We start from the raw sequence: 15,798 nt of genomic DNA, 5'->3' as shown, positions 1-15,798 counted from the left end.
TTATAATACTCCACACCTCTTTGTGAAAGAGAAGGCAATAACATGCTGCTAAAGATTGTTTTGGCAATTTCCCAGATTAGAGTTTGAGATGCAAAGTCCACTAAATCTACTTTCTGCAAAAATGGAAAATCCTACCATCTATTTCAAATTTTGTTTCAAGGCCTTCAAAGTAGCAGAATTCCAAAACTTCTGTGTTAACTCAGAAATTAACTGTAAAGTCAACACAACAAATCCAATTGCCTCTCTTCTGATTCTAGCAGGAAGGTACTCCTCCGTTAGGAGCGCTTTCTCACTGGGGTCAGTGACAATATATCTTTTGGCTTCCATCAACCTCGTATTAATTCCCCCTTCAATTATGCAAAAATGGAATGTTGCACAATAATAGCATCATGCTTGCATCCCAGATAACAGCCTCTAATGTTCTTCTGATTGGATATCATTTGAATTTTAACTGAGTAAATCCCCTTTTCTTCATGAATGCTACTACATTTTTAGCTGGTTATACAAGATATATTTGGGCCAACATTGCCGGGCATTCCTACAAGCAGTTACAACATGCATTACAAATTTGCATCAGCCTTTAACAGCCCAAGATTTAGGTTTAAAATAGTGAGAGGTAGAGACTGAACAGAGACTCCTCACCTCTGTACTCCAATTTGCATGAATGTATTACATGCTATTATGTAATTACCTTTATTTTTGAAGAGTGAGGAATGTACATTAGAATATACACTAATAAGGTCTCAGATACATTGACAGATCTTCCTGTCATCTTAATAACTAGCATAATTCCCTGCAGAACTCCATGATTTGTTTCTATGCAGACCAACTACCTAGCAACTACCAATCCTCTGTCGATGAAAAAGCAATCAATTCCCTAGTCAATCCAGGATCTGCTCTCAGATCCCAAAGCACTAAAGTTATCCTGCTCCGCCATAGGTTGAGCTACAGCTATAGCTCTTCAATAGACTTGGCATTGAAATAAATGTAGGTACATAAAGTTGCAGGACTTACCCACTTTTTTTTATTCACATGATGTGGGAGGTGCTGGTATTTATTGCACAATTGTCATTGAGAAGGTAATAATGTTCTGTCTTGTAAAACCACTGTGATCCATGTATTGAGGGTAATTCAAAGTATTTTTAAAATTGATTTATAGGATGCGGTTGTCATTGGCTGGGCCAACATTTATTATCCATCCCTAACTGCCCTTGGAGAGGCTACCTTCTTGGAGTGTTGTAGTCCATGTGTTGTTAGGAAGGAAGTTCCAGGATTTTGACCCTGTGACCATCAGGAAATGGTGAAATATTTCCACATCAGGATGGTGAGTGACTTGGAGGAGAATTTCCATGGATGGTGTTCCCAGGTATCTGCTGCCTTTGCTCTTCTCAATGGTAGTAGTCATGGGATTTTGAAGGTGCTGCCTAGGGAGTCTTGGTGAATTCCTGCAGTGCATCTTGTAGATGGTACGCACTGCTGTCACTGTGGGTCAGTGGTGGAGGAATTAAATATTTGTGGAAGTGGTATCAATCAAACGGGCTGCTTTGTCCTGGATGGTGTCAAGCTTCTTGTGTGTTGTTGGAACTGACTCATCCAGCAAGTGCAGTGTATTCCATCATGCTTCTAGAACAAAGAACAACACAGCATGGGAAACAGGCCCTTGGGCCCAACGAGCCAACGCCGCCATTTTAACATTATGAGTGCCCTCCTCTACCTATGACCTTTGTCTACGCCTACGGGGGAAGATTGAGGAAAGACTAATTTAGGGATAATTTGTTGCACCAATCAGCCTAAAAGCATGTTTTTGGGGCGTGGGAGGAAACTAGAGCACCCGGAGAAAACCTACACAATCATAGGGAGAACGTGCAAACTCCCGCAGACACTGGCCCAAATCCATGTACCTGCAAACAGTGATAGTCACTGAGCTGTCATGTTGCCCGTCAGATGGTCCAGTTTAAGTGTACACTAACGACGTGAAGCATTAGGCAACTCTTGAAGCAACATCCAAGAGCAGCCCTCGCACAACCCACCGCATGTATTCCCCCTTGTTGGACAATAAGGCAGACCAAATCACCTGTGATGTAAAAGAAAAGACATCAATAAACATGCAAAACTTTGACAGACATTTATGGAATCCCCAGAAGCTCAGAAGTAAGACAAGTGAGCCATACAATATGTTGGATGGTCCGTAGGAATCAATTGATTCTGACTTGTGCCATGTAGATAGTGGACAGGCTTTGAGAGTCACGAAGTGATGTGTTCCTAGCCTTTGACCTGCTCTTGTAGCCATAATATTTATATTATTAGTCCAATTCAGTTTCTGGTCAATGGTAACCTTAGGATGCTGATTGTAGGGGGATTTGGCAGTGGTGATGCCACTGAATGTCAAAGGATGATGGTTAGATTTTGTCCTGTTGGAGATGGCATTTATATGTGTTAGTTGCCACTTGTCAGCCCAAGCTTGGATATTATTGATATTATATGAGCTGCATTTGGACATAGGCAGCTCTAAGGTAAAGAGCTCCAGGATTTTCATCCAACAATGATGAAGAAACAACTGTATATCTCCAAGTCAGAATGTTGTGTAATTTGGAAGGGAATTTGCACGTGGTGTAATTTCCATGCACAATTTGCCTTTGAACTTTTCATTGGTAGATGTTACAGTTTTGGGAGCTACTGTTGAAGAAACATTGGCAAATTCTGTAGTACTTCTCTTAGGTACTACACATTGCAGCCACAGTGTGCTATTGATGGAGGAAATGAAAGTTTAAAATGGTGGATTGCACGCAGATCAATCAGCTTGAGGGGTTATGTGGCAGCAATTCTACTTACGTCTTCCTTGTTACCCTGGTGGATATAAGTGCCACATTAATTAGCCTCTCTCCAGTCATCAGGGATAATCCTGACGCAGAAAGCTATTGAAAATATGAGCAGCAAAGTAATTTAGCACAGATCAATTCTGTTAAGCAACTCTTGATAAACACTAGACCAGAACAATTTGATTTAAGACTATTCAATTTCTTCAAGATCCATTTTAAGAATTTATGTGTTAACTACACTGCATTAATGGTAACCGAGCAGTTTACAAAGAGATAAAAACTGCATATGAAAATGACAGCAGTGTTCTGAGAATCCATTTGTGGGCCTTATTTTATCACCCTGATTCACGAAATAACTAAAATGACTTTACTATTCCTACTTCAATTATCAAGTGTTGTTTGCCACTGAGCGTTTGATCACACTGACAGCAGATTTCATTTCTTAGATCTGAGCATGATACCTGTTCATTTCTCTTAATATTTGCTTTTTTTTAAACTGGGAAAGTATTTCTGTTTCAGTATGACCAGTTCATGCACTTAACCATCTAGCCACACTGGTTTTGTTTAACCATGTCATTGTCTGACTTAAAAAGCATGAATGGTTTCCAATTGCAGTGGTATGATTGTAAAACTCGATTTTTCATCCACATTTTTACTATACCCTCTGCCATGTTTTGTTACTTTTAGGTCTTTTGAAATCCAGAAGTGCATTTTTTTAATTAGGAATCCTGATGCCCAAATATATGATCCTTTGCATCCAGGAGAATCTTGCCACCCAGCGAAAATTCTGCATCTGGTCCAACTGATGATTCCAAGGAAAAAGTGATGAAGGTGTTGTAGTTGTCATTTGCTGAAAACACATGTGTGCTGTAGACTGTCTAATGAAGAAAAAATCCCTTTGGTGGTTTGGAAAGATTCAGCAGCATGAATATTTCCAGTTGTGGAAACATTCCATTTTACAGGATAAATTATGCCTGTACTCTCCACCAGCAAACCTGTAACCTCTACGACAAATCTCCCATTCCAGCACTTTCCGTTCTGCCTATTCAGATCTCTTGTGCATTTGTCCATACCTCTGCCCACCTTTGGCAGCTGGGTCTTCTGCTCACTTGGCCCACATTAAAAATTCCTTCCATAAATTTCTCTACCTCTTTCTCCTTTCCTTTAAGATACTTCTTAAAATTAAATTGCTCAAGGTTTTAGTCAATCCTTTCTCTTTTATTGGGATAAATTCACTTAATTCATCCCTTTTTTTTGTCTGATAATGCTTCTGAGAAGAGCATGGGATCTTTTTCTATGCTAAATGTGCTATTAAATTCAAGTAGTCATTATTGTCACCTTTGCCATTGTTGTGGTGTAGTTCTTTTAACGGCCAAATGAGTAAAACGAACTCAAATTAACTTAGGGACAAATTAAGAGGGGCAGCCCCCCAAAAAGGAAGGGGGGACGGCCCAAACAGAAGCCCAAGTCCAAAGGAACCTTAAAACATTAAATCAAAATGTGGTTGTAAGGGTCTATAAACACACACCAGCCCCTGCGGTGCCCAGTGGGCACGAAAGGCGTCAACTGCACCTGTGGACACCGCGTGCTCCCTCTCCAGGGACACCTGGCCGCGAACGTAGCCACGGTAGAGGGGCAGGCAGTCGGGATGGACGGCCCCATCGATCGCCCGCTGCCTGGACATGTCGATGGCGCATCTCGCCAGGCCCAGCAGCAGGTTCACGAGGAGGTCGGCGTCCTGATGCGCCCCTCCCCGCACCAGGTGCCCGTAGATCAGGAGCGTGGGACTGAAGTGCAAACAAAATATCAATAAAAGGCGTTTGAGAAAACCAAGAAGTGTGTGCAATGTATAATACAAGACATAGACATGGTCCACGGACTCCTCGAGGCCACAGAAAGGGCAGTCTTGGGATCCCGTGTACCAGAAAAACCTACAGTTGTACGGCACCGCTGCGTGCAGCAACCTCCACCCCAGGTCCCCGAGGTAATTGTGGGAGATCCCTCCGTAGAGGGACCTCCATCGGGGACCTCCGCCACCCGGGGGCAACAAGGGCCGTCAAGGTGTATCCGGGCGACAGGCGAGGATGCGGTAGTGGAAGGTGTGCAGCAGCAGCCCATTTAGGAAACACCTCCATGCGGTGGAAAAGGGCACGGAGGTTATTTCTGCAAGACGGCTCATGCAGTGGGGTGGCTGACCCGGTTGGGGGGGGGGGGGGGGGGGGGGGGTGGGTCTAGGCTTCGGGCCAATGTGGAATTCCGTCCGAACAGGGGAACGCTCGGACAGGATCCCACCGCACGCCTGAGCCGCCTCGAGCCCGCGTGTGCACTCAGGGCCGAGCACGACCGTCTTAAGGTCTTAGATGGCTTTGGCCGTGCACCAGACGGCCACCGCTGCATGCTCAGCCAGTGCGCGAGGGTTCATCCAGCCCACTCCTCCGCCATCCAGCACGTCTCCAACCCTGGTCACCCTGGCGCCCACGGCCCTCCATTCCGCCAGCCACCTGAAGTTGAGAGGCTGGAGGTGCGGATTCCTGAGCAGTGGCTCCCGTACGATAGCCGCTACTCCTGACGGGGAGAGCTGTGTCGCGAGGCGACTGCGTTCCAGATCGTGAGGAGGTCCTGGTAAAAGACGGGCAGCTCCCACAACGAGGTCGGAATATGCCCCAGGTTGATGTGCAGGAGCTGCACGTCGTAGTTGAGGCCGTGCAGCTGGCAGAAGAAATACGTCGTCAGGGCATGCCATCGTGGAGGAGGCTCGACGTATAGGTATCTCTGCAGGGTCTGGAGGCGGAAGGTCGCTACCTGCGTGCGGAGTACAAGCAGAAGAAGGACGCCCTCCTCAATCGGGAGATGCAGAACGTCTGCAGAGATCCAATGCAGTCGATTGTCTCTTGTCTCAGAAAAACCGCACAAGGGTCTTCTGCATGTTTGAGACAAATCCAGGGGGAGGGGTCAAAGCGACCAGCCGGTACCACAGCATGGAGGCGACCAGCTGGTTTATGACCAGAACTCGTGCCCTGTAGGACAGCACTCGGAGCAGTCCTATCCAGCGAGCCAGGCGGGCAGAGACTTTGGCCTCCAGCTCCCGCCAGTTCTCTGGCCAGGATCCCTCGGCTGGACAGAGATGGACCCCCAGGTAGAGGAGGTGGGTCCCGCTCCAGGTGAAAGGCCTGAGCTCCTCTGGAAGGGGGTTCGTCTCTCAAGGACCGACCAGGAGTCCGGAACATTGGCCCAGTTGATCCTGGCAGAGGACGCGGCGGAGTACACCGCCTGGCATTCTCGTATCCTCCGCAGGTCAGCCGGGTCCGTGAACAGGAGGATCACGTCATCGGCATAGGCCGACAGGATCACCCTCAAGTCCGGGCCACGCAGAGTCAAACCCAACAACCTCCTCCGCAAGAGGCGCAGGAAGGGCTCCACGCATATGGAATATAGTTGGCCGGACAAGGGGCAGCCCTGCTGTACTCCTCTCCTGAAGCGAAGGGGTGCCATCAGCGACCCGTTAACCTTAATCAGACACTCTGCGGCAGAGTACAGTAATCGGATCCCGGCGACAAAATGCGTCCTGAACCCGAATGCCCGCAGAGTCCCGAGTAAATACTCGTGCTCCACCCTGTCGAATGCCTTCTCCTGATCTAAGGACAAGAAGGCGCTCGACAGACCCACCCTCTGGGAATGGTGGATCAGGTCCCGGACCAGATGGATATTGTTGTGGATCGACCGGCCCGGGACCGTAAAGGATTGGTCAGGATGGATCATGTGGTCCAGCACGGATGCGATGCGTGAGGACGATGCCCTGGCAAAGATTTTATAATCCGTGCTGAGGAGGGAGACCGGGCACCAGTTTTTAAGTTGCCGGAGATCCCCCTTCTTTGACAGCAGAGCTATGACTGCCCTGCGCCACGAAAGGGGCATCTCCCTGGTAGGAATGCTCTCCCCCAGGACCCCCGCGTAGTCGTTCCCCAGGACGTCCCAGAGCGCCCTGAAGAACTCTACGGTCAGCCCATCCAGCCCCAGGGCCTTTCCCCATTGGAGGCTGTCGAGGCCGCCAGTCAGCTCGGCCACGGTGATGGGAACCTCGAGCCTGCCGACGCCCTCCGGGCCGATTTGTGGAAGGTCCTCCCACAGATCTCTGCGGGCATCCTTGCTGGACAGATCCGGAGAGAAGAGGGAGGTGTAATAATCCCGGGCGACGGCCCGGATGCCTTCCGGATCCGAGACAGGGGAACCGTCGTCGGCCAGCAGCGTAAGGAGCTGCTGACGGTCAGCCTGCCCTTTTTCCAGCGAGTAGGAGAAGGGAGAGCCGCGGTCCAGGTACACTCGGAACTGGTGCCGCGACCTCACGTACGCGCCGCGGGACCTGATGAGTTGCAGGTCCCACAGCGCGTCCTTCTTCTGCCTGTACTCCAGACACAGGGCCGGGTCCACGTCGGGCTGACCGAGACGTGCCTCCAGGTCGAACAGCCTCCTTCTCTAACTCCTCGAGCCTGGATTTCCGCCTCCTCGTCGACCCCCTCACGTACTCCCGACAGAAGGTACGGATGTGAATCTTGCCCACATCCCACCATAGCCTCAAGGAGGGGAAGCCTCCCCGCTTCCTTCTCCAGCCGGCCCAGAATCGACGGAATGAGTCCAGGAAGCGCTCGTCCTCCAGCAGCGTGTTGTTAAAATGCCAGTACACGGAGCCCCCCCGGCGCGAGACGGAACAAGCTCTGCCCACACCAGGTGGTGGTCCGTGCTCGGCACCTGCCGCATGGAGGCCGACGGCACGCCGGACACGTACGCCCTCGAAACGTAAAGGCGGTCGATTCTGGACACTCCGCCTCCAGGCTTCACGAAGGTGAAAGCTCTGGAGCCAGGATGGAGATGTCTCCAGACGTCCACCAAGTCGTGGGTCCCGAGCAGGTCCCACAACTTCACCATTGCCGGGGTGCACCACAATGGGCCGGCGTGGTCCCGTGCCTCAAGGGTGCAGTTGAAATCCGCCCCCCCCCCGAGGACAATACATTCGCCCCCCGCGATGGTGTCGAGGTGAGCAGACGCTTTCTCGTAGAAAGTTGTTTGCTGCGGTCCGGCAGTCGGGGCATAGACGTTCACAAAGTGAAGGACCACGACCCCCTCCCGGACCGTCAAGCGCAGCAACCGGCCTGGCACCGGCTCCTTGACCCCCAAGATCTCCGGCTGAAAATGCGGGGCCAACAAGATAGCCACCCTGCTGGACGCGAGTGTGAGGTGGCTCATGCAGACCCCCCCTCGCCATTCCAGATGCCAAAGGGCTTCGTCTCCCGGAATGGTATGGGTTTCTTACAGGCAACACACCGCATACTTCCCGTCACGGAGGACCGAGATGTTCTGGAACCTGTGGAGCGGTTTGCTGCTGCCGTTGACGTTGATGCTGGCTATGGTCACCTTCATGGCAGAAGCATCGTGCCACCATCACCACTTATCTACTTATCTAGGGGACCGCTGGCGCAAGTTGCGCCAGTCCACTCCCCAGTGAGCCTGTCAAGGAACTCCTGTACCCAACGCCGCTCTCTTTTAGTCAGGTCCGACGCGGACCGGACGAGCAGCGCCAGGTCCGACTAAAGGTCAAGGGCCTGTCGGACGCAGTCAGGGCAGCCAGAGTGGGTCTTGATAAAGGCCCTGAGTTCCCCAGAGGGGATGAGGGGCTTCTCGGTGAGGGGCACATGGGAGTCCCCTGCCTCGCTCAAGGTGAACTCCAAAACGGATTTCGTGCCCACCACTGAGCAGCTTACCTCCTTGGGACCATCGCCCTTCGACACCGCAGGGCATACGGCGGGCAACACGGAGCTGCCAACTAGCCCTGGCTCCTCCCCGATCCCACCCCCAGGATTGGCGGAGGACGGGTTCCCCGCGGGCTCTTTACTTTTGACTTCTGGATCCGTGGCCGACGGCGGCTCAGTCCCCCGCTCCGCCCCTGACACTTTTGCACCCCACAGGTCCAGAGATCCCTCCGGTATGACATCAGGGGTGCCCAGCTTCAGAGATCGGGACAGAGAGGGGGGGCCTTCCAAGCCACAGTCACCCAGGGATGCAAATAACTGGGTGCCACCGCAGTCCCCCAACAATTCAAGGAAGAACTCCTCGGTGGTGCTGAAACTGACCGGGTGGAACGAAACCACGGGGGTCCCACTCTCACCTGACTCGGGGGAGTTCTGCCTGAAGGGCTGCCGCGGCACGTTCTTTTTCTTTTCTTTTCTCTTGTCCCCGACTTAGGGGCAAAGTACGAAGATGGGTGGGGGCAAGGCAGGGGATGGCACAAACTGAGGGAGGGGCGTAGGCGCCGCAACTTCCAAGCTTTGGAAGTCCCATTGATCTCAATTTCCCCCTCCCTTGCGGTGTGGTACCTCTTCCTTAGGGGCAACGCCTGGCGGGCAATGCCCCTCACACTTTGCCCCTCCCCTTCCTGCCTCGCCCCTCAGCGTTCCCTTCTCCCTCCCCGGGAGGTGTGACCGCTGCCGGCTCGGGTTTGTGTTCCCTCCCACGCCCTGACCCAGGATCGCACACATTTTCGACACCGGGCCCAGCACTATTGCGCGGAGGCGCCCACGGACCCGGTAGATGGTTTTGAAGGGGGACCGGAGGTGTTCTTTCTTTTCCCCAAGCCGGCAGCCGGGGTAACTGGGGTGATGGGGGTCGGTGTTCCATTTCCCCCCTTCTTTTTGCCCTTTTCTTTCACCGGGATATTCTGGCCGCACAGAGGCTCCACTCCCTCCCCGCCAGCAGCCAAGGTGGCAGCTGCTGCCGGCGTGGCCTCCCCTCGTGGGGGGCCAGGTGGTACTCGCTCGGGGGGAGAGGGGGCTGCGGTGCCCTCTGCGGCTGCCTTGGTTTGGGGGTTGGCAGCTTTGAAGGCGGGGCAGTTTTTCTTGATATGCCCCGCCTCCTTACAAGCATGGCACTGCACACCGTCCGCAGACCGGAAGACCCGGTAGGCAATGCCCTCGAAAGGGACATTGAAACCGCCCTCCAGGGCCTCCTCCCGGGCCAGGATGACATATACCTGGCACCGGAAGGAGTACACGTGCTTGAGGGCGGGGTGTCACAGGCCGAGCGGGATCGGCACCACTTCAGACCTGACCTCCCCCAGTAGATGGAGGTGGGGGAGGAGGAGCTCCATGGGGAGGAAGGGCGGGACATCAGAGATCACTAATCGATGGGCGGTGGCCTCAAGGGGACCCACCGCCAAGAACGTCCCGCCCACCTTGAGCCCCTTTTCCAGGGCGAGGTGGACCGCTTGCTCGGCCTTCAAGAAGAATACGGCCTTGCCGTACATCTTTGAGGCCGCTACAATGGCCGAGGAGCCGACAACCCCAGCCATTGTGCAAACACATGCCTCGATTGTCACGTCGGGGTGGGCCCGAGTTGTTTCGTTATTAATTTAAAGGGTGGCAGGGCCTTGGGAGCGGCAGGGGCTTTGGCTGCCGCCACACCCGCATAAGTGGCCCTAGAGCGCCCTGCCACCGGCGACGGTGTCGCCATGGTTGTTAAACAATAGACGCTACGCCCACCCCGAGATTGCTTAGATGTACAGCAGGCAGTATTGGTCGTTTGGTTCTCCGTAGGGTGTAGGGAGGGTTGGGTAGGGGAGTCCTCTAAGCCAGAGGTGCAGAGAGGGGGTAGGTAGGGGGTTGTGGATGTGGCAGGTGTTGGGGGATCAGAAATGAGGGAGTGTGGAGATCCAGTTGCCCTCTCCCTGGTGTCAGAGAGGGAGACAGGAGAGCAGAAGGGAGGACAGGAGATAGGGCACTGAGACAGGCCAGTGCCCCAGGTCAGTAGAAGAGGTTGCCAGTGTTGGGGCAGCAGCAGTGGGTGGGGTACTTTAAATCTTCAGCTCTTGACAGCAAAACAAAGTCCGGGGGTGGGTGGGGGGATGGTATCTTCACCCCCCCACCCACGTAGAAGAGGTAGTTCACAGATCTCTGATGGTCAGAGGTTGCCAACAACTCAGTCTCTTGATGATATATTCTCTCTTCCTTTGTTCACAGTTCCTCCCTCCTGCAGATGAACCTTCCTCTCTCTCTCTCCCTCCCTCCCTCCCAGGGAGAGGGCACCTTCCAGGGAATGGATCTTCAAAAGGACTTTGGCTCTTCCGTCCTTCCTCTGGACAATTCTTCCACTGAAGACAAGAGCCTCCACCCAGCTTCTTTCCTTCCTTCTTTCTTTACTGCAGCAACAAGAATTCACTCTGTGCACATGCACAGCCAGCTCTCCAGGTGCTCCCTGCTGAAATGCAGCTGTTTCTAAACTAAAGACAAAAGTTATGGTCTGTTGAGCCAGAGTTCTATTCTGGGACCTGACTTTCCAGTAGTAAGATCAGCTGGGGTCATAACACAACACAGACAAATGTAAGATGGTACATTTCACTTGGAATAATAAAAAGCTGTTATTAAATGGAAGATGTAAGTGCAGGTGGAGTACAGGACAGTGACATAGTGGTAATGTCACTGAATAAGTAATCCAAAAGCCCGAACTAATGCTCTGTGGACAGGGGTTCAATTCCACCATGGCAGTTGGTGAATTAATCAAATCTGGAATATAAAGCTAGCCATTAGTAATAATGGCCACTATCATCGATTGTTAAACATAGCATACATGGCTATGGACAATGCTGGAAAATGGGATTAAAATAGATGGGTGCTTGATAGCTGGTGCAGACATGATGGACTGAAGGGCCTCTTTCTGTACTGTAAAACTCTGACTGTAAAGAGATCTTGGGGGTACAAAAATACCAACCACTAAAAGATCATAAAACTGCAAAAACAGAAAGAAATAGGGACGTTACATTAAACCTGTACTAGTCTGGGTCATACCACATTTATAAGTATTATGGACAATTCTGGTTGTTATATCATGAAAAGGATATAGATGCATTTGAGAGAATACAAAGTAGATTTAGTGATACCAGAAAAGGCTGCAGAGGCTGGTTCTCTTGAAAAAATAAGGGGCAATCTCATGGAGATCTTTAATATTATGAATGGGTGGAGTGGCTATAGAGAATGTTTCCTCTCAAGGGGCGGGGCGGGGGGGTGGAAATGTGTGGGGGGAAGAATATCTGATAGCCACTAAGAAATGCAATAGGGAATTCAAAAGAAACATCTTTTGATTCGATTTATTATTGTCATACGTATTAGTATACAGTGAGAAGTATTATTTCTTGCATGCTATACAAAGCCTTCATAGAGAAGGAAAGGGGAGGGTGCAAAATGTAGTGTTACAGTAACAGCTAGGGTATAAGAGAAAGATCAACTTAGTGCAAGGTAGGTCCAATCAAAAGTCAAAGAGTCATTGGATGGAATGCTGGTTTGCATGATGGATTGACTACATTCACAACCTTTTGTTGTTTCTTGCTTTGGTCTTGACCTCTTTTAAGGTCAAACCAAATAAACAAACTCAAGTTAAATCAGGACAAAGTAAAAAGGGCAGCTCCCCAGAAGGAAGGGGAACAGCCCTAACAAAGTCAAAGTACAAAGGAAACTTGAAAACATTAAATTAAAATGTGATTATGAGGGACAATAATGCACCCCAGCCCCTGCGGTGCCCAATGAGCACTGAAGACGTCAACTGTGCCCGTGGACACCGCATGCTCCCTCTCCAGGGACACCTGGCTGCTTTGGTCTTGGGCAGAACAGCAACATAGTTGATTCTCAACTGCTCTCCAAGGGCAACTAGGGATGGGCAATAAATTCTGGCCAACTAGTGACACCTATGTCTCACAAATGAATAAAAAGGTGCCATACCAAGTTGTGATACAGCCAGAAATAACGCTTGCTATGGTGCATCTGTAAAAGTTGATGAAAGTCATAGCTGATATGCCTGATATGACAGGGTCCTGGGTTTGATTCCTGGCTCGGGTCACTGTCTGTGTGGAGATTGCACATTCTCCTCGTGTCTGTGTGGATTTCCTCCGGGTACTCCGGTGTCCTCCCACAGTCCAAAGATGTGCAGCTTAGGTTGATTGGCTATGCAAAAAAAAATGCCCCTTAGTGTCCAGGGATGTGTAGGTTAAAGGGATTAGTGAGTATAATATGTAAGGATATGTGGGTAGGGTCTAGGTGGGATTGTGTTCGGTGCAGACTCGATGGGCCAAAGGGCCTCTTTCTGCACTGTAAGGTTCTATGGTTCTATGCCAAATTTCCTTAGTCTTCTGAGAAAGTAGAGGCGTTGGGGTCAGTCTTTCGGGTCGAGTCTTGTGGGTCAAACCAAGTAAACAAACTCAAGTCTTTCAGGTGGAACTAAGCAAACAAACTCAAATTACATTCGGACAAAGAAAAAGGGGACGGCTCCCCAAAAGGAGGGGGAACTGCCCAAACAAAAACAAAAAGTACAAAGGAAACTTAAGACACGTCAAATCAAAATGTGATTGTCGGAGTCTATAAGGCACCTCAGCCCCTGTGGTGCCCAACGGGCGCGGAAGGCATCAACTGCGCCCGCGGACAGTGCGTGCTCCCTCTCGGTCTTTTGGATCGTTCTTTCAGGCCGAACCAAGCAAACAAACTTAAATTACATTCGGACAAAGAAAAAGGGGGCAGCTCCCCAAAAGGAGGGGGTTTTTTTAGGTTTTTTTTTGCAACTGGTTACCATTAAAGTGAAAAAACCAAAGCCTCATGGATGAGAGGACTTGATACAGGCTGTAGGAACTGCCCTGTAAATGTGGGTCTGCGGTAAATTCAGTCACTCTCCCCCAGGGTGAGCCTGTCAAACAGGTACTCTCCCATGCCATTCTCAGGGGCTCCCAGTCTCTTCAGGTTGGTGATGTAATCTCCAAGCTTCTTGATCATCTTCACTTGTTCATCCAAGTACTGAGTCTCCAGGAAGTCACACAGCTTGACATCCTCCAGGATGACCCTGCCTCCACGTTTATTCTGGAATTCCATCAGTTTCTCAGCGTGTTCCCGTTCCTCATGTGACTGCTCCTTGAAGAACTCAGCAAAGTGACTCAGGGCAACATCATCTCGGTTAAAGTAACAGAACTGAGGGTAGAGACAAGGATTTAAGAGGGTCTGGTAGATCAGAGAATCCCAATGGAGACCATTCAGCCCATCAAGTCTGCACCGATTGCAATCCCACCCAGGCCCTATCCACATAATCCCTTGCATTTACCCCACCCATTCACTGATAATTGAAAAAAAGGACCAAAATATTGATCAGTTACTCACTCAATCTCTTGTTTCGAGCAGTGACACAGGAGAGGGGTATTTTAGCCCATCAGGACTGTACCAGCTCTCCCTAAACAGGCACTGACTTTAGCACCACTCCCCTGTACAGGGGAGTCCACTCAAGTCATATCATCCAATGCCTTCTTGAACAGCTCAATTGAACCTGGCTCCACCACACTGCCAGGCAGAACATTCTAGAGCCAAACCACTCAATACATCACATTCTGCTTCACTTCAGAAAGTGTGCCCCCTAGTTCTCAATCCATTTACAAACAGGAATATTTTCTCCCTGTCTCCTGTCCAGTTCCTTGATGATTTGGGAGCATCTCCATCAAAGTTCTCTCTTTCTAAGAAAAGCAGTCCCAAACTACTCCTGTAACTAAAGATTCTCATCCCTAGAACGATTCTTGGAAACTTTTTCCACACACTCCAATTTTGATGACGGGATTGGGGCTTAAGTAACAGTTTCCTTACAAATTGATTTGCCTCAGTGGATTATATTAAAACCCTCTACAAGAGTTAAACAAGGGCCCTTCACAGTTAGAAGACTTGCATGAATGAGGAGCAATATTTCTATCAAACTGTATTTGAGTTTTCAGAAGGAAGTGTTGGAAGATAACAGTTCCCTTTCAGACATTTAACATTTCTCCCTGTTCAGGGATCCAGCCCCAAATCAGAGGAAAACCCAGACAAGATTAAGCATTTCATTTAACCAGAATTGAAAAAAAATTGGTCAGGACCAATACTAGACTAATTAGCTACTGAATTAAACTTAACTGCTTTTGCCTCCAGTTAGACAGCATTAACCAGGTTTATGCATCTTGTTCTTGCGGGTCGAACCAAGTAAACAAACTTAAATTACGTTCGGACAAAGAAAAAGGGGCGGCTCCCCAAAAGGAGGGGGAACTGCCCAAACAAAAACAAAAAGTACAAAGGAAATTTAAGAGACATCAAATCAAAATGTGATTGTCGGAGTCTATAAGGGACCTCAGCCCCTGCGGTGCCCAACGGGCACGGAAGGCATCGACTCAGCCCGCGGACACCGCGTGCTCCCTCTCGGTCTTTTGGGTCGTCCTTTCGGGCTGAACCAAGCAAACAAATTTAAATTACATTCGGACAAAGAAAAAGGGGCAGCTCCCCAAAAGGAGGGGGAGGGCGTCTTTTAGGTTCGTTCTTTCAAGTCGAACCAAGCAAACAAATTTAAATTACATTCGGACAAAGAAAAAGGGGGCAGCCTCCCAAAAGGAGGGGGAACGGCCTGAACAGAAACAAAAAGTACAAAGGAAACTTAAGACAAGTCAAATCAAAATGTGATTGTTGGGGGGTCTATAACGCACCTCAGCCCCTGCGGTGCCCAAAGGGCACGGAAGGCCTCGACTGTGCCCGTGGACACCACGTGCTCCCTTTCCCAGGACACCAGGCCGCGAACGTAGCCGCGGTAGTTCTTGTCATGCGCCAAATGAGTAAAACCAACTCAAATTAACTTAGGGGCAAATTAAGAGGGGCAGCCCCCCAAAAAGGTAGCAGTGGGGTGGAGGTGGGGGGCAACGGCCCAAACAGAAACCAAAGTCCAAAGGAAACTTAAAACATTAAATCAAAATGTGGTCGTGAGGGTCTATAACGCACGCCAGCCCCTGCGGTGCCCAGCGGGCGCGGAAGGCGTCAACTGCGCCCGTGGACACCACGTGCTCCCTCTCTAGGGACACCTGGCCGCAAACGTAGCCGCGGTAGAGGGGCAGGCAGTCGGGGCAGACGCGCCCCCCGCGCCCGATAGCCCGCTACCTGGACCTGCTGATGGCGCG

At 50.4% G+C, this 15,798-nt stretch overlaps 1 protein-coding gene across 1 annotated transcript in view; it reads right to left on the bottom strand.

Moving 5' to 3' along the window:
- Window positions 1-15,798, bottom strand: part of LOC145353309 (rho guanine nucleotide exchange factor TIAM1-like) — a 324,742-nt gene that overhangs the window by 307,845 nt on the left and 1,099 nt on the right. Inside the window, exon 2 of the mRNA XM_080203944.1 lies at window positions 1,015-1,623. The gene's annotated coding sequence lies outside the window, so the exon portion shown is untranslated. The remainder of the gene's footprint in view (window positions 1-1,014; window positions 1,624-15,798) is intronic.

This window comes from Carcharhinus amblyrhynchos, chromosome 15, assembly GCF_965287045.1.
Source record: "Carcharhinus amblyrhynchos chromosome 15, sCarAmb.v2.hapA, whole genome shotgun sequence".
NCBI lineage: Eukaryota > Metazoa > Chordata > Chondrichthyes > Carcharhiniformes > Carcharhinidae > Carcharhinus > Carcharhinus amblyrhynchos.
Note: the sequence above shows the minus strand (reverse complement) of the source record. Positions and strands in the feature narration are given on the sequence as shown.